The 17,805-nt window shown below is 49.4% G+C and overlaps 1 protein-coding gene and 1 non-coding gene across 7 annotated transcripts in view; one reads left to right on the forward strand and one right to left on the reverse strand.

Annotated features, from left to right (window-relative positions):
• Positions 1 to 14,263, reverse strand: part of LOC143163271 (uncharacterized) — an 87,717-nt gene extending 73,454 nt beyond the window's left edge. For 4 of the 6 annotated variants that reach the window (XM_076344286.1, XM_076344285.1, XM_076344284.1 and 1 more), the window contains exon 1: positions 14,225 to 14,258. The gene's annotated coding sequence lies outside the window, so the exon portion shown is untranslated. The other 2 variants (XM_076344282.1, XM_076344283.1) reach the window with 2 other exon arrangements.
• A 185-nt stretch (positions 14,264 to 14,448) lies between these two features.
• TRNAA-AGC (transfer RNA alanine (anticodon AGC)) lies at positions 14,449 to 14,521 on the forward strand. Its single transcript has one exon. It is a non-coding gene; the product is annotated as a tRNA-Ala (tRNA).
• Positions 14,522 to 17,805: the final 3,284 nt, after the last annotated feature.

Consider the following 17,805-nt stretch of genomic DNA (forward strand, 5'->3'; position numbering starts at 1 on the left):
CTTTAGCTTCACATGGCTTACATCTAAAGGGGCTGCATTAGCTTTGTAGGACTTCATCTGCATTGGCATTGACCCACTCCCGCAGCAGGGCTCAGCATGTGGGGGAGAGCAGCACAGCTACCGTGCAGACAACCCTTTCTCCCTTCCTCCTCCAGCTCCTTTTTCCTTTAACAACTTTCTCAAGGCGATTGCTACTATTAGACAACATTGCAGAAACATCACTGGCAAAGTTCAAACTCCTTGCCTCCCAGTACTGCTGAGCAAGGCAAACTGAGACGCTTGTAGCTTCTCTAAGTCCTGCTGGCTGCTGGATTTAATCAAACCCATATGAAGGTGGCCTGGCCTGCCTTCCCAAAGCAACCGCAGCTCTCAGACAAAGCATTTTGTCCCACAGCAGCCAGATACACTGGAAACACAGCTGAGTGCCAGGGAATCAGCCCCCCGTTCCCAAACTCCCTTCTTGCAGTGCCCAGCAGCATCACTCGTCCCAGGGCTGCTCCTCCCCAGAGACATGACCAATGCAGAGCATGGATGACACACTCATGCCAGCAAAGCTCCTCTGCTGCCTTCCTGCAGCTCCAACTTGTCCACCAAAACATGCATTTCTTGGTGTCACCACCCCAGCAACCTCTTTCTGTCCTTGACCTTGACGTCGTGACATGTTGCTTGTTGGCAGACTGAACTAGTGCTGCAGAGACATGATATTTTATTTCATCTAATGCAGCAAATAAAGATTCACCAGAGCTTTAAAAAAAAGTTATGAAACATAGGGGCAGAGGACTGAGTGATACTGGGTGACTTACAAAGGGAGAAGGAAGCACCACCAGATCAGGATTGAAGGGTGCAAACAAAACAATGGGGCAGCGAAATAGGAGGACTCTGCATAGCAGGAGTGCCCAGAGAAGTCCCCCACACCATAAGCAGTAAAAGAGAAGGGTGGCACTGGCCAAGAGAGCAGGCACATGACCTTGGGGGACCTGCCAGACCCCAAGCCTGACTGTGCAGCTTTGCTAATGCCCCTATCACAAGCAAATACACCCGCCATAAAAGAAACCCTACTTTGAAGCCTAAATAGGGGAATGGTGTGTTTCCTGCCAGCTTTGAGAAATAATAAAGTTTTCTTTAAGAGACTGTCCTGGTTTCAGCTGGGATAGAGTTAATTTTCTCCCTAGTAGCTGGTACAGTGCTGTGTTTTGGATTTAGTATGAGAATAATGTTGATAACACACCAATGTTTTAGTTGTTGCTAAGCAGTGCTTACACTAGTCAAAGACTTTTCAGCTTCTCATGCTCTACCGACTGAGAAGGCTGGAGGTGCACAAGAAGCTGGGAGGGGGCACAGCCAGGACAGCTGACCCAAACTGGCCAAAGGGATCTTCCATACCATGTGACGTCATGCTCAGTATATGAACTGGGGGAAAGCTGGCCGGGGGGAGCCGCTGCTCGGGAACTGGCTGGGCATCGGTCAGCAGGTGGTGAGCAATTGCACTGTGCATCACTTGCTTTGTATATTCTTCTTATTCTTATTATTCTCTATATTCTTATTACTATTATTATTATTTCAATCATTAAACTGTTTTTATCTCAACCCACGAGTTTTCTCACATCTACTCTTCCGATTCTCTCCCCCATCCCACTGGGGGCTGGAAGAGTGAGCGAGTGGCTGTGTGGTACTCAGTTGCCAACTGAGGTTAAACCACGACAGAGGCTTATGCTAATTTTCTCCCCCCTCCTGTGATGATCTTGCAACACCAGCAATTTCAAGCTCAAGCAAACAGCTCTGGCCCCCCATAACCAACAGCAAGGTTGAGTGTCTGCGCTGCTTTTAACAGGAAGATGCACAACCCCCTTCAACACAAGCACATATGATGAACTCCTCAGATACAGCTAGCACATCAAGAGAGCTACCAAAAACACATCGGCTCCCCAGTCAACAGACCTTGAGAAGTCATCGTCAAGGCAATAACGTACTTGCAACAAGCACCTAACACAATGGCTTTTCAGACCGAGATGGGTCAGATAAATGTTTATAACAAGTTGGGCAAAAGGATAAACCTACCCCTAGCCTTATGGCTAGAGGAGAACAGGACAGCAGGATTTGTCCTGCTCCCTCCCAGAGAGGCACTAACACATCAGGCCCTGGTCTGCAGCATATTTAAGCAGAGAAATCATAGAATCACAGAGTGGTTTGGGTTGGAAGGGACCTTTTAAAGATCATCTAGTCCAACCCCGTGCCATGGGCAGGGACATCTTGCACTAGATCAGGTTGTTCAAAGCCCTGTCCAACCTGGCCTTGAACGCTTCCAATGATGGGGCATCCACAACTCTGGGCAACCTGTTCCAGCGCATCACCACCCTCATCGTAGAAAATTTCTCCCTTATATTCAGTCTAATATTCTCCTTGATATGTTCAGCAGAAGATTTTATTTAAAAGCTGTGCTCAAAGTCCTCCCGGAGGGATACCTCCCCTGAGTTAACTGGGAAGCTGAACATTTTCAGCACATACATGAAGCAGTCAGCAGTGCACCTCAAAGGACTCTACCAACATTGTAGCCTCCCAGAAACATTAACACACTTTGCAATCCTTTCCCCTCCTTTACAGGGAAGAAAACTGGGGTAGAAGTAGGACATGCTCTACCAGGGGCTACACAGCTGCCCTTCAGCAAGCCGTGCCCACTCCCACATGCTCATCAGCTTAACTGACCCAAAACTATCCTTTGCTGCCAAAACAGACAGTCCTGCCTTTTCCCTCCTCCCCCTTCTACACATCCCAGTCATCTCTACGCTTGTGGTAGCAACCATCATTTGCTTGATCCAACTGGAAGCCATCCCAGAAAGAAGAAAATAAAGGCGAAGGATTTCTGGCAAGAGAACAGCCTGAGATCAGCTAAAGCTGATGGAAAGCACGACCTCAGAAAGATGTCACAGCGGTACATCTAGAAACCTAGATGAGGCTTTCAAGCTACAATGCTTCAACCCATCATAGCTTTGTCTTTGCACAGGGGTAAGTCACTTAAAAACCACTTTAACGGCTCCATTCACTGCTGGACGTGCCCAGCCACTCACTTTTCTAAAGACCCATCCGAAACAGCCTGGTGAAGTGCTAACTGAGGTCTCCAAACTAGGCTGATGTACCCAAACAGCAACACACCACAGCTATGCAAGCCTTGCAGCTTACCAAGGAATAGTGGTAAAGCAAAATTTCTCCAAGAGGTTTGGGGATTTTTTTTTTTGGTGTATTTTGCCATAGCTGAAGGGTGTTCTCAAATGGTTTTCAGGAGAAGAGGAGCAAGGACAAGCATATGTGAAGGATCTAGCAAAAGCTCTTAAGCAAAGCAGAGAGCAGGATGCTGAAAATAAATACGCAAAGCCCTTTGCAGCACCAAAGTTCAAATCTATCTGGACATTTCCGAGGCTGTCATGGCAGCCCATGGAAGGGATTTTCCAATTCCTTCCAGGGTTTCTCTGCAAAATAAGGATGGAAAAACAGAAGCACAGGCTCAAATGCTAAGCCAGCCTTTCATCCTGAGATGTGACCTCCTTCAACACCACCAGGAGCGCACAGGGAGAGCGCGGCACAGCCCTGCGTGGTCCCCACAGGCTGGCTTGTCCTCAGCACAGGGTGGCCCAAGCCCCCTCCACCTCCATCCTGCTTCTCCTCCAGTGCAGGGGTGAATGGAGGGCTCCCAACAGACCCAGATGCAGCTCAGGGTACTGGAGGGGCTGCCAGCACAAGCCTTCACAGCCCGGCCAGCCACCTCCCCTCCAAAAACAGCAAGAGCATGATCCCCACCTAAAAAGGTACATGCCACGAAGCTGTGCTGAGTGGAGGGAGCTGATGCACCAGCATCCCCAGAAGTACCATCCAAACATCCTAGCAGCTGTCTGACAGAGCACCCCACCCCTAGCTCCTTACAGAGGTGAAGGAGGCAGAGCTAATCCTCTCTTGTTTTTCTAAGTTTACGCAGCATTAGTCACATGGGCCCCCAGGCAAGCCTTGCCTGCAATCGCTGCAGTCCCGAAACCACCAACTCCGCCAGCTCTCCACACGAACAGACAAGCACAGTTAAAACCCTCACATTCAAGCCTCCTTTAAACACCCTTCACAGAAATACCCAGAGCTGCTCCTCCACTTAATGCAGCTTTTTTTTTCCCCACCAGAAAAAGCACAAAGCTACTCAAATTGAGTTTCCATGGCATTAAAGTCAATTAACCAGCTACACATCTCCAACTGCCCTGTTCTCAGTTTTCCTGATAACTGTTATCATGCAGAGCACATGCACATCCCAGAAATATCATAGAATCATAGAACAGATTGGGTTGGAAAGGACCTCTAAAGGTCTATCTAGTCCAACCCCCCTGCCATGGGCAGGGACATCTTCAACTAGATCAGGTTGCTCAGAGCCCCGTCCAACCTGACCTTGAATGTTTCCAGGGATGGGGCATCCACCACCTCTCTGGGCAACCTGCTCCAGTGTTTCACGACCCTCAGCGTAAAAAATTTCTTCCTTTTATCTAGTCTAAATCTACCCCCCTTTAGTTTAAAGCCATTCCTCCTTGTCCTGTCGCAACAGGTCCTGCTAAAAAGATTGCCGCCATCTTTTTTATAAGCCCCCTTTAAGTACTGACAGGCTGCCATAAGGTCTCCCCAAAGCCTTCTCTTCTCTAGGCTGAACAACACCAACTCTCTCAGCCTTTCTTCATAGGAGAGGTGTTCCATCCCCCGATCATTTTCATGGCCCTCTTCTGGACCCGCTCCAACAGGTCCGTGTCTTTCTTATGCTGAGGGCTCCAGAGCTGGACACAGTACTCCAGGTGGGGTCTCATCAGAGCAGAGTAGAGGGGCAGAATCACCTCCCTCAACCTGCTGGCCACGCTTCTTTTGATGCAGCTCAGGATACGACTGGCCTTCTGGGCTGCGAGCGCACATTGCTGGCTCATGTCCAGCTTTTCATCCCCCAGTACCCCCAAGTCCTTCTTGGCAGGGCTGCTCTCAATCCCTTTATCCCCCAGCCTGTATTGATACTGGGGGTTGCCCCGACCCAGGGGCAGGACCTTGCACTTGGCCTTGGTAAGCCTCATGAGGTCTACGCGGGCCCACTTCTTGAGCTTGTCCAGGTCCCTCTGAATGGCATCCCGTCCCTCTGGCATGTCGACCGCACCACTCAGCTTGGTGTCATCTGCAAACTTGCTGAGGGTGCACTTCATCCCACTGTCTATGTCATTGATGAAGATATTAAACAGTACTGGTCCCAATACGGACCCCTGCGGGATGCCGCTCATCACCAATCTCCATCTGGACATTGAGCCGTTGACCACTACCCTCTGGATGCGACCATCTAACCAATTCCTCACCCACCAGACAGTCCACCCATCAAATCCATACCTCTCCAGTTTAGAGAGAAGGATGTTGTGGGGGACCATGTCAAAGGCCTTACAGAGGTCCAGACAGACGACATCTGTAGCCCTTCCCATGTCCACTGATGTAGTCACTCCATATCCCAAAGCATCCTTAAGAAAATCATGGATTTCATTACAAAGCTCAAGCTTTCACCTCTGCAGAAATTCATCTTATCTTAGTTTTAAAGAAAAAAAACAAACAAATCACAACGGATTAATTCAGGCCACTTTTTACAAAGCAGAGTTTTCGAAGTCAGCTGCAGCTAGCTGTAACCACAGGGCTGAAGCTAGGCAGGACACAAGAGCCATCACGCATGCAACATTTATGCCGGGGACCTTTCAGTTACCTGCATGCCATCTCCTGGCAGCGAGGACTTGGGGCAGAGCACAGCTCCTCGGCTTGCAGGAAAAAGCAGCTCATTGCACTCACCAAGACGCAAGCGACCACTGATAACAGATGGAAGCAATGCCCACGCCTGGCTCAAAAGCTGAGCTGCCAAAGCAATCAAGACAGCCCTTCAGCTGCACCTCCCCAGAGGTCTCCTGGCCCGTGCCGCAGCTCTGCTTTCCCCGCCGGCTTTGCAGCACCAGAAGGAATCACTCAGCAACACAGCTTTGCAAACAGACATCTGCAGCGGGAGCAGCCTCTGGTGCACAGCCTCTTTTGCTCATTTCTTAATATCATTTCTTGAAATAAAACAAGAAGAGTTAAATTCATGCTCTATCAGCTCAAGCAGGATACTGGCTAAGCCAATCTTTTCATTTCAAAGCCTGCCACTTCCAGAAGTCAGAGAATATGGACTAGCAGCACTGTTTGAGCCACAAACTAAAGACCAGGGATGTGTTTCCCAGCCAAGGGCTGGAGGGGCAATCACCCTTCCTGCCGGACCTCTCTGGGGATGGACCTCTCTGTCCCTTCCAGCTGCCCCTGTTCCAGATCCAGCACCCTGAAGGAGATAACTCCTTAATCCCCCAAGGACTAAACTGCTTTGACATGCCGCAGGAAGAGGTCAGGGGAGATCCAGCTGGCATCCATGCCCAAGGCAGGAAATAGGTAAGGGAAGAGATCCCTGTAAAATCCCAACAGATGACTTGGAAAACAGTTTCCTTAGACACACAGGGGGCTGACAACAGTCTACCACTGCCAAAGAGAGGCAGGCACCCGCCCCCCCCCCCCCCGTCTGCCTCCTGTTCCCTCCAGTCTGCGCTGGAGGGAAAAGCTCTGGCTGCCACCGAGCCTCTGCCCACCACCGGACCAAACGCTGGTGCACAAGGGGGTAGGACAACGATGATTTCCATCTGGACCCTCGGACGTTAAAAGCACGGTGAGGGCAACGCTGCAGGAAAGCAAGCTCCCTGCACTCTCACTGGTCTGCAAAAGGCCAGAATAAATGACAGGATTTACAGATGAAGCCCAAAAGAAACAGACACACTTGCCGAGCTGAGTCCAACCCTTGTCTTGACACACGCACCATGCAATTTTTTCCACGGAAACTGGATTACAGCACCCCACTTTAAGAGGCAGCTAATCACATTTTAAACATGTCAGCTGGAAACAAGTTCAACCCCTTCAATGGTTAAGGTCTTCTGAAGCTTATTGGTTTTCTCAGCTATATATTATATATGCCTCCTTCACGCTCCCAATTCAACTTCAAATTCCGCCCGCTGGATCTCATGGCATCTTTCTCCCACAGTATGGGAAACCCTGAGCAGCCTCCAGCCAGATCTCTTCACCACACAGAGGTACCAAAGCACAGCCGTCAGGTCACCCCTCAAACGCCCCAAAGTTGACCAGACACAGTGTCAGATGGTCTCCAACTCAGAGAGGACCCAGAGGAGCTGACTCCCTGATACCGCAACATGAATTAACGCCAAGTCCAGTTGCTTGTGGCTTTTCAACAGGTGTCTCATTAGAGCCCAGCACTGAGGCAACATCGCTCACCAAATGTCGTGCTGTTCAAGGTATCTCTAGCGCTGCTCAGCATCCTCAGTTCACGACCTGCAGAGCCTGCTGTGGGATTTACACTATAAGCTCAAGACAGTCAGAAGGACAATGTTATCAGGCTCTATTTACTCAGCCTCTAGACATCTAGAGCAAACAGGCTTGGAGTCTCCAGGAGTTCAAGTGATGGTCCTACCAGCCCCTTCTCCTAGGGAGCGGTGTGATGGACGTCAGTCCACAGCAGCTCAGGCCGTTCCTCCACAGCTGTGCTGGTACAGCTGCCTGGTCAGCTATGCAGCAAACCAGATGGGGATGCAGATGTGGCTCAAAAATACTTTGGTAAAGAACAAATTCAGTGCTGGGCCACCCAAACTATTGTACCAAGGCGGCAAGAAGGTGGCTCAACCGTGCGCCTAGGCCAGAAGAGCCGTCAAGCAAATCAATGCTTTGCAGATCAGATACAGGTTTCCCTGTGAAACTCATGCAGCAAGTCAGGGAGCAAAGAAAATAGTGATGCTTTGAAACAATTTCAGTAACTTTATCTGGTTAGCATTGTAATCAGCAGCAATAGCACATGCAACACTTCTGACCCACTTTATTACCACCCAGAGGAAACGAACATATTACATCATCCCTGATAAGTCCCCCCCATTCAGACAATGATGCTCTCACAACCAGTTTTGACTCATGGAACTGAGGAGGGAGGGAAGAAAGAAACAGTAAGAACAAGACACCACAGACACAACATTTCTCGAGAAACTGAATTTCTAAACATGCAGATCATTTTCTTACCTGCTCCCTCCCTGTATTGAAATGTTTGACAAGATACACAATTCACTATCAGTGCAACTTTGCTCTGCTCAAGCCCAAATCAGATGTCAGAGCTATGAAAGCAGGAAAGGAGACACTGAAAAATTTTGTCTTGGGAAGAGAAAACCACGCTACTAAACTAAAACTTGAGTAGTCAGCTGTGATGCACATGGGGGAAACTTGGGGGGAAAAAAAAAAAGCAATTGCACTAGCTCAGACTGATACCTGCATCTCCCCAACATCCTGCCACCATGGCGGTGAGCAGCAGATGTGGCTCTCACACACTTGGTCAAGGCTACTGCCGGACAGGTTTCCACAGCACACCCTCCACGCACCTGGCAGGCTGCAGCTTTAGCAGCTAGCGAAAGGCACGCAAAGCATGACCCTCACTGATTAGGGAACAGAACTGAAAGGAAGGGGAGGCAGGAGATTTAAAAACTTGAGCCAAGCGGTGAGTTCCAATGAGATCCCACTGATTTCTGGCGAGTGAGCTGGCCCAAAGCATATGTGTAAAGAAGCCAGGCACATCTGCACACCTACTGCAAAGAAAAGTAAGAGATGCGTGAGCAGGTTGCGGACTTTGGACAGCTGTCCCAGCTGCTCCTAGGTCACCGGCAAAGCGTGCACCCCACTTTGCTGAAAAAGCAAATCTCCTCCACACCTCTCACAGCAGAGGAGGCATCGGCAAGCTGCTGAATACACTAACAAACAAGCATTTCTGAGCAAGCTGGCTTTAATTCTGCTGCCAGGATGCCAGCAGGGCCCCAAGTCCTAAGGAGATGAGATTTGTACCGACAGACACCCAGGCAAAGCTGGCGTGATGGGTGCACGCGGAGGGCTGAGCATCCTCAGCACCTGCTTCCTCTTCATGGACCTTTTTTCCCCCCCTTGGACTGATGACAAGTAGTTTCCCATAAGGAAAATCCTGCGCTGAGCTCCAAAAGGTGGGGCAAGCGCCTTGTTTGCTTGATTTTTGGGCTACCACAGCACCAGGGCTCACTGGCGCTCTGAGCTCCCACCCTGCCAGACACAACTGCTTGGCAGCTGCCTGTGGCATGGGAAGCTCCTCTGCACGAAGCTGAACGGCGCTGGCTCCTGTGTTTGATTTCCAGGATCTGAGCCACAAGGAGAGCTAAAAATATCCCAATTAACCATTCCTTTTCAATGCAAGACTCGCTGATGGTACCATGAAGGTATTATACAACTGCAAACAGGAAGATGTGGTCTGCAAAAAACAGAAATTGAACTGGGAAAACAGCTGTCTGAGACAGTAATCTCTGAATTCAAGTGCGGACCACACCACCCAAAAATGTGGAGGAGCTTGTGCTACTTGCAATTGTGGTGGCCAGCTCTGATGTGCTTGCAAGCTTTCTGGTGTGATATACACAGGGTACCATTTTTGCTCTACACTGATTATGCAGAGAGCTCGTTCTGGCTATATCCCATGCAAGCTGTCTCCTGAACTGGCTGGCTGCTTAGGTCTGTGTCATCCTGTATGTCAGGGTTAAGCAGGAAACTTTTATTCCTGGTAAAACCCATTGCAAAGAGACAGCTAGGCTCCAGAGCTAAGGATTTCTTCACACGCAGATTTAGCAGCAATTTTTTTTTATCACTACCCCGTCTTTACGCTGACATCTAGACTTTAAACATCATCTATGGGTAATACAGGAGTACATTACTCATAGCGGTGCACCCGGGAGAACCAGCAAATCCTCTCCATTTGAGCCCAAGCGTCGGCTTTACCCTGGAATTACATTTATCTCTCCGGCACTAGGCTCCCATTAATGGAATTACCAGGCAGGCTGCTTCAGACTTAACACTTCAGAGAGGCGGGCTGGGATGGCACCGTTCCAGCCTCAACCCGCAAAGCCTGCACTGTTTCTCCATCTTCCAAAGAGCTGCCACCCTAACAAGTCCGACCCCGTGACGAGAGCCAGGGAAACAAAAGAAACAAACCTGAACTGTCCAGGGCAATCAATATCTTTCTAGCAACACCCAGGCCTCTTGCCAGCTCTCTTCCAACCCCAATTCAGCTCTCCTGCAGCGCAAAGGGGGATGGCACACGCACGAGCAACCCGGTGGGATGCTGAGCTGGGAAGTACGGCTGGTGCTCAAGCAGACACTTAGGGAGGCAAATCTGCACTGATCCCTCTGCAAATACCTGATCGTGAGGGTGTCAAACCCACAGCTAAGGAGAGCACCCACCCATCTCGAAAATCATGGAGCAAACACTCGAGTCTGAATAGTTGTTTCAGAAATACCCACTGCTATGTAAAATGGGAAGGCATCACATAGCAAACCAGCCAAGATTGCTAACATCACCATGGGAGATTATCTTGCATGTGCTAGAAAACTGCCTTCCATCACACAGCAGCTATTGCACTGCCATGCTGAGCAATTTGCAGCATGGCATGAACCAGTCCCTTAAACCACCCCTGCACTACTCAATAAAACAGACAACTGGGAGTGCCACAGGCTGCCGAAAGCTAAAGGGATGCAGCAAGCAACCCTACCGCAAAGCGCCACTGATAGCACTGCAACTTCAGCATCTCTGGGGACTGCTCTTCGCACAGAGCAGCTGTAGGTTTGTTTAGATGGGTTTTTCTCCAGTCACCTGCAAAGGGACTTCTCTGTCCTTGGCAAGGAGGTAGCATAAGGAGAAAATGGAGATTCACCAGCACTTGAACAGTGTTTGCCCCAGATATGGAGACCCAGGTACACAGCACTGCCAAAGCAAGGAGAAGATAGTAAGGGGAACGTTTATTTGCGGACTACAGACATGCCCTTACAACAGTTTGAGCTGTGGGAGCTGAACTACTCTCTCCTGTAATTAAACTGCAGGGGCAGAAAGCACAGGAATTACTCCAGCGTGACTGTGAAGGACTAACAGACTTTGAGTTTCAAAGTCAATCTTAACACACACTCTTTGGTGCGATTCTAATTCTAAAAAAAAAAAAAAAGGAAAAAAAAAGTTTTTGCTGTGAGAAAAGATCCTGCACAACCCTGTTATTAAACCACACAAGGAGTAAATGAGGGAGACTGTGGCTGGGGCTGACAAAGCAAGGCTGAAGGCAGTCCTCTCTTCCCCCCTGCCCCTGCATTTGCTCTGCCAGTTGCTCTCAGCAAGAGAGCAAGTCTGCCTCTCAGGGAGGCAGACTGCCCCGTGACAGGAAAAACACATGTAACACCCAGGCGGTGAAACCTCACATCTGAGAACATCTACGCAAAGCGCAGGCTTGAAACATTTTTTCCAGCTCCACAGAGTCGACTCGATGTTTTGCAAAACCAAGCTGATGAAACGCTATCGCTTGCATCGAAGGTGAGATTCACCAGCAGCAGATACTCTCAACCATCTCCCTATTTTCTGCATATCAGAAAAAAAAAAAAAGAAGCCTATGGGCAAGATTATGGGGTCCTGCAACTCAAGGTGATGTAAAAGATGTAAAAGAGACAGGAGGACATCAGAAAAAGAAATGACACACATGCAGTGCTCTTCAGCCTGGCACCCAGGGGAATAGCTTAGCTAAGAAAACTACTTTCTTTTTAAAATAACGATAAAGGTAAGGAGCCGTCAGAATTATGAGTCAAGCTCCAAGATAAGAAATCATACTGCTGGATGGGTGCGGCTGCCTGCTTGTTTGGTCACTGTTGGGGCTTTTTTAAAAGATAAATGTGTCTTTCAGAACATGTTTGTTGGCCAATCTTCCCTCTGCTGAAAAAAAAACCAAGAAGGAAGCTCACAACCATGAAAACGATAAATGAAAATAAGGACAGTTTCCAAAGAGCTAAGATGATGCTTCACGAGCCCTTTAAAGTAAGATGCAACATATTAGTGCTTTGAAAAGGACAAAAGAGGAGTAAATTTAAAATTCCAAGTAGTTCGATAAAATATCATTCAGAAAAGCTATAAAGCAATCTCTGCAAGAGGCAGAGCCCATTCACAGACCAGAACCTGTCAAGGAAAAGAAATAAATAATTTTAAAAATCTATTTTTCAGTTGTAAAGCTGTTGATATGTAGGAGTATTTCATCAGGAATTCACAGTCTGGGGGAGGCTAGCTCAGCAAATGCATCCAGGAAAAAAGGTAACTTGTACATTAGAGAAAGAACTAAGGCAAATCCCTTAGGAAGGGTGTAAAATTGAGCAGAGAGTGGTTTTGAAGCCAACAGAACAATGGCTTGAACACAGCCAAGGTAGAAGTACAAAAGTACTGCAGCAAAGCAAACAGTGTAAAGCACCCAGGAGCTCGATGGAGCAAAAGCCACAGCAGGTCCCATCACTCTCTCCAACTTCCCTGCTGCTCAGTGAATTGCGGTAACTTGGGGACAGGTATCACTGCCTGCAGCCCTGCCAGCTCAGCCCAGGACTTTGCTGCTCTCCAAACAGCAAGGTGTTAAGCAGTCACCACCGAGGTTATAGAACAGAAGCGATTTTGTAATCATTTTGGTTTAGAAAGCATTTTGCATTGGCCTTCTCCACTGTTCGGTTTTGCCTTTTCTTATTCAAGAACTTCAGAGGGGAAGAAAAGTGACCAAGCACAAGGCAAGCCCTTTACTAGAAAGACAGGTTTTTAACTAAACCCTGGATATCGCTGCTGCTGAACACAGCTTTAAATTAAAGCGTCAAGCCCATGAATAGCCTCCTCTTTCTCAGCACAGTGCTGACAGAGAAAGGTCCCAACGCTCTCACCTGCTTTGCTACACACGCCTTGATCGAGTGCATCCCCTTTTCCCCACCAAAAATGGGGCACCAAATCCTGGCCGGTCAATGCAGCTCCTCAGAAGGCTCCAGCACATGCCCTCATCCGCCATTTCGACATGCACCTGAAGATCCCTGCTCCAGACTGAGCATCACCTTCCTTGTCCAACGGGGAGATGTTGCTCTTAACTCAACTTCAGTTGAGGCACAAGAGCAAATGGAACCATTTCTTGAGGGAAAAGATCTCATGATTCACCATGGTGCCAGATTTCACTTTTTTGGGTGTTGTTTTTAAAGGAGGTATCGCAAGGCAAGGTGGGGGGGCAACCAACTGCAAGCAGCCGGTTCGCTAATTCAGGCACTTGAACTGTCGCATCTCCAACTGCCCCTGCCACCCACAGGGACCAAGCCCAGCTGTCCCACCAGCTTTGCCAGCTACGTCCCAGGCAGCAGGTATTTTGGGGGCTCCCCCAGCTGCCCACTGGGCACCCAGGCCATACTTGTGCCACCCCACGCTTCCCCAGAGAGCAGTAGGGCTGGGGAGGGCAGGTGAAGCCTCACCACCCTGTCCCCCCAAGGAGCATGCCTGGCCACCAGGAAGGTGAAGCCTCCCCTAACAGCAACCAAGGTGATCATGGGCAGCTCCTGCACCACTTCATCCAGTGGGGGGAAAAAAACCCCAGGATTCTGGGTTTTTTTTTTGTTTTGTTCTGTTTTGACCTCAATGCAGCCCCCTTGAGGCTTCCTTTGACTCAAAGGACCCCCCCGGTCCCCTGGCAGTCTCTGCCAGGTGCACAGCCGCATGCTCTGACCCTCCACACAGCCCGCGCCTTGGCACACAACCCTTTGCAAGCCCCCCCCAAGCACACAGCCCTTTGCAGTCCTTCACCCCCCAAAATGCTTTCCCGTGCACACCAAGCCCTTTGTAGCCTTCCCGAGGCCCCCATTCGCGCAGCCCTCTGGACACCCCCTCGCATCTCATGCTTTCCCATTCGGGGGTGCCCCAGACACACAGCTCTCTGCAAATCCCTGGATGCTCCCGTGCACACAGACCTTTGCAACCCCCCCTCCATGCCCTTGGGCACACAGCCTTTTGCAACCCCCCCCGGTACACAGCTCTCTGCACACCGCCCCCCCCCGCGATGCCCCCACGCCTACAGCCCTCTGCAACCCCCCCGATGCCCCCAGAGACATGCCCTTTGCAACCCGCCCCTCCCGGTGCTTCCCCACGCACGCTCCCCTCGAGCTCCGCACGCCGCCGTGTCCCCGGGCGGACCCCGCCGCGCACGCCCGTCCACCTCAAACCTTCTCCTCTCCTCTCCTCTCCCGTCCCGTCCCGATGCACCGCCCGCTCCGTGTCCCCTCCGGTCCTTACCGCCGGGCGCTGCGCGGGCGGGCGCGAGCTCCCGGTCCCGCCGCGCATCCTCCGGCGCGCGCCCAGTGCCCAGCCCGGCCCGCCGCGCGCCGCCGCCAAGCCCCAGCCGGCGCGCCCCCGCGCAGGCGCAGTGGGAGCCCCGAACAGGATGTGTAACTGTCCGCGCCGCAGGGCATCTCGCGAGAAGAGAATAGACTTGTGCCGGCAGCCCCTGTGAGCAGGGAGGGGAATTAGCTCAAATGGTAGAGCGCTCGCTTAGCATGCGAGAGGTAGCGGGATCGATGCCCGCATTCTCCATACCCTTTTCTCCCCTCGGCTGCCAGGCCGCAGACGCTCTGCCTTTACGATCCACCAATGCATTTCGCTTTTTTCTTAAAAATTCCTTAAATTCTTATTGGCTGCCTTAAAATTCCTGAAGATACATTTGCTTAACCTGTGGTTAAGGCAAGCAGAGCACTGTGTGCTGTATGCGCAGCACTGCAAGAGGGCCTTTTGCTTTCTCATTTAATATTGGACAAGGCCCACAGCAGGGAGCAGCACCCACTCCCTCTGGTGCTTCCCTCCACAGCTCTGGCCCTGGCCCTCACCTGCTCATCCCATCCAGGAGCTGGAGAGCCCCAGAGATCCCCTCTTCTGGGATCCTCCGATAGAGCTGAAACACTCGTTCACCTTTAGTAAATTTGAGAAGGAATGAAAATACCTCAAGGAGGCATTGATATACGTGCCATTTAGTCAAAAAAATGGCAAGATTTTGCCCAGTGAATTTATCCAAGTGCAAAGTTCAGGCAAATATTCAAATTCTTCACATTCTGCTATTATTCTACTGCAACAAGCCACAAGGAATAATCAAATGCTTTAAAGAAAAAGAGAGCAGATTTTAAAAACTGAAGGTGTATCATGAAAAAAAACCAACCCCATAGGAATACCTCAGTTGGCGTTTCTATCCCAGTCACAATCTGAACTGGAAACCAAAGCTGGAAAACAATTCTGCACATTCTCTGGTTACACGTGTGAGGAAATGACCTTTCTGACAAATTTCAATGGCAAAGAGTGGAATTCAGCTTTCAAGCTGCTCACAGCCCCCAGCCTAGGCCTGGGCAAACTGCAAAACATCCCATCCCTAGACCTTCATAGTGGGCCTGGGGTAGGCCCACCCCTCGCAGAGCATACACCCAAGCCCTGGGGTGGTTCATGAAGGAAGAGATCTGGCTTGGAGCCCACTCACTTAAATGCCAGGGGACTTCCCAGCACATTCATCAGATCCCCAAGCAGGACCTAGGGCACGGTGGAAAACATCAGTGGGTGCCTTCCAGACTGACCAATTCTTTTGCAACATTCTTCCATTAAACCGCATCTTCAGAAAGAGTAAGAAGCCTTAATATTACTAGGTCTCCTTTTAAAAAGAATAAACCTGGGGAAACTCTTTTTGTCTGAATAAGTCTCACGTGCAGAGATTTTTGCAGAGCAGCACTACTTAGCTATGGTCTTTTTGTGCATCTATAGCCATGCTGTACCCCAGGCTCAAGTCCTGTCTATTTTATTCTTTAACTCCTGCAGGTCTTTGAAAGTCCTTCTAACCCCACTACCTTCTAACCCCTTCTACCCTTCTTTATAGGCAGCATGGATGTTTAAATAAGACAATTCCCAATTAATTCCCAATAGCCCAAAGAAGAACTGGATTGAAGAGAGGATGCAGTGGCTTTTGAAAGTGATTATTTGGCACAAATACCCATGAATTCTCATGGGTAGTCTCATGGAGACTAGAAAGAGTTGTCTCCACTGGCAGTGGACCAGTCCTTTCCAGAAAATGGCAATGGTAACATGCAAACTGAAGTCTGAAAAACAGATGAGTGTATGGTTGCTAGGTTTTTTTTAGCTTAAAGATTTCATTCTTGCCTTTTAAAGCTGATTTACACTCAGGCTTCTGAGTCCCAGACAAACTCATGAAATAACCAGCTGTTGCTACAATGGTCTTCAAAGCTTCAACAAATTATTCGAGTCTTCCTACGCAGCAGGATTTAACAGGAAAGTGAAATCCATCGTAGTATCCTATTTCCTCAGCTGCTATGCAGTCGGCATGAAGACACTGTATTGCGACATACATTTGTGTCTACGATTCGGTCCTCTCATTTTCCCCTCTAGCTTTGGCCTCATCTCAACCCCTGCAGTATCTTGGTGGCCACGGGCAACCTCGGGATGATGGAAAACTAAAGAAAGACCATAAGTCTGGTCAAACTGATGCTGCATCGCCCTCTGCAGACTGGCAGGCAACAATTGCCACGGGGTGAGGCAGAAGATGCAGAAGAAAAGCAGGGTTGGGCAAAAATTCCCGACCACACTTTTTCTGCAGGTCAATGCAGTGCAGTGGTTGATGAACACGTCTGGAAAGCCCCGTTTTCTTGGGGCCCCATTTTCATGGGACCCACGGTGAAAGACTGTATACACAAGGATAAAATATTACACATATACTCACAGCACTATTTCATTATAATGACTCCCACCCCCCGAAAAAATAAAACCAGCATGAAACAAAGAGACCAGCTTTTCTTTTACAAATACAAGATGCCCACATCAGAACAGCTAAAAATTCCCCCCTAATGGCTTTCTTGTGGGAATCTATAATGAGCTGCCACAGCATGGAGCATCCATCTGTGTGCATGCACACATGCAAGTCAGGGTGAGCATTTGCCTGTATTTGCTGAGGAGCCCAAAGCTGACTTGGCCATCTTGCAGCTCCCAGCCACATGCTACCAGCATCTGTTTATTGAGCTCCCTTTTTTTTGCTCCTGAGGCATCAGCTAAGCCACAGGGTCGGGTTCTCCACCCTGGCTCCACAGATGCTTTTGCTTCCCAGTGCATTATCAGCCCACTGGCTCTTCAGGAATGACCCAAGTTTTGCATTTCCTCCCCCTACAAAACCTTACTTCAAGTAGCACACAAGCTCAAGGAACAAATGGCTTCCAGCAATGGATCAAGTAGGAGTTAAAACAAGGCTCTCAGTGCAACAAATGGAGCTGGGCACGTGGTTACGACTCACTGTTTTGATCGCCATGGCTGAATTTATGTAATGAATTTGCTGGTAGGCATCGCATGGTCAAGTTAGCAAAAGACCTGTCACTACCCTGAAAATTTTATTGTCTCTAATTGCAATTAAGTATATGCACAGAGGCATCATGAGAGCAGAGAGGACAGAAAGGGAAACTGCTACAGGGGGAAACGGCAAAGCTTTCAGCTTACACTAATTGAGCTTAATTTAAGTATCCTTTTGTAAGTTTGCTCTAGGATTATGTGCGTAAATTTAGTTTTAAAATGAAGTCATCTTAAATGCAGAGACACATCTCAACTTCCCCAGATCCCAGGACACAAGACCTCCACTTGCTGGGTCCATGCCAGCTGTGCCCACAAGTGGCAGGGGCAAGGCGGCACCACTGTGTGCTCCCTCCCTGGTACAAAGGCCAAAGGGCCTTTATCTCCCCTAAAAAAAGGAGGCAGACCTGAGTCTGTGCAAACACCCAAATGGACGTACCTTCCACGCCAGGAGTCTTCCACTGTTTCTGTGGAAAGACATGCACATGCATTTC

Source organism: Aptenodytes patagonicus, chromosome 7, assembly GCF_965638725.1.
Source record: "Aptenodytes patagonicus chromosome 7, bAptPat1.pri.cur, whole genome shotgun sequence".
Taxonomy (NCBI): Eukaryota; Metazoa; Chordata; class Aves; order Sphenisciformes; family Spheniscidae; genus Aptenodytes; species Aptenodytes patagonicus.